This window comes from Nuphar pumila, chromosome 7, assembly GCF_984573655.1.
Source record: "Nuphar pumila chromosome 7, dmNupPumi1.hap1.1, whole genome shotgun sequence".
NCBI classification, from domain to species: domain Eukaryota; kingdom Viridiplantae; phylum Streptophyta; class Magnoliopsida; order Nymphaeales; family Nymphaeaceae; genus Nuphar; species Nuphar pumila.
This window is the reverse complement of record NC_143255.1, coordinates 8534415-8535616: the sequence shown is the minus strand read 5'-3', so window position 1 is coordinate 8535616 and position 1202 is coordinate 8534415.

Genomic DNA, 1202 nt, shown 5'->3' with positions numbered 1-1202 from the left:
AGGGTGACATGTGTCACTTGCTTTTTCTGAGAAGAGCAGAGAATGACATGTGTCCTTTGCTTTTCTGAGAAAAGCAGAAGGTGACATGTGTCAGTCTGCTTTTCCTGAGGAAATGAGAAAGTGACATGTGTCACTTGCAGGAGACATAATTCAAATGGTGCCACCTCAGAGGAGACAAGCCTACCTTTTTTTTTCTGGAGGAAGCTAGGAGTGACACGTGTCTCCTACTTTTCTGAGAAAAGTAGGGAGAGACATGTGTCAAGCTACTTTTCTGAAGGAGGGAGAGGTTGACACGTGTCCTCTGCAGGAGACACACTTCAAGTGGCGCCACCTCAGAGGAGACAAGCTCCACTTTTTCTGGACAGGACAACCTATGACACTTGGCATCTCCTGGTGACCTTTGGAATGACACATGGCGCATGATAGATAGGGTGACACATGGCAGATAACTGAGATGACATGTGACGGCTTCTTAAGGTAGCCCCACACTGACACTTGGCATGGAAATGGGAGGAGAGAGAAAAGACAAGTGGCACCGATCCAGGGGACAAGGCTCCTATATTTTTGGGTTTTTTAAAAAATCAATTTTTTCAAAAGAAAAGCTTGTGTGACACCACCTCAGTGTGGGTCCCACATTGCTTCTTTATTGAAATAAAGACAAGACAATAAGCCTCTTTTTGGAATTTTCATAAAATCTGGACTAATTGGTAAAACAGGAAATTTTGGAAAGAGTTGGCCCCTGTAGGGTGATTTTGTAAAAGGAAGATATTTGAAATTGTTTGACAAAAGGGAAAAGTCTGAGTTGAAATTTATTGAAAATTATCCAGATTGTTTTCCTGAGGAAATATTTTGAAATTCAGAGTCCTGGGGGTAAAATGGGAAGAATTGATAATTTTGAAGACCCAGGGTTTTGAAATCACTTTTGAAAAGAGTTGAAATTCAAATCTGGATTGAAAATTTTGAAATCAAGAGTTCTGGACCTCGAAATGACATGCTGTGCAGTGCAGTGATATGAGATGCTCGTGCAATGCTATGCAATGCCATGTCTTATGAAATGCAATCCTGAACCGGGCTTTGGGGATTCCCGTCCCCTGTCAGGAATAAAATTTTGAACATCTGAGCTGAAATAGAGAAATTTTGAGAGTTGTAGATGAAATTTAGACTTTTTCAAGGTCCAGGCTCAGAAAATGACCATTTTGCCC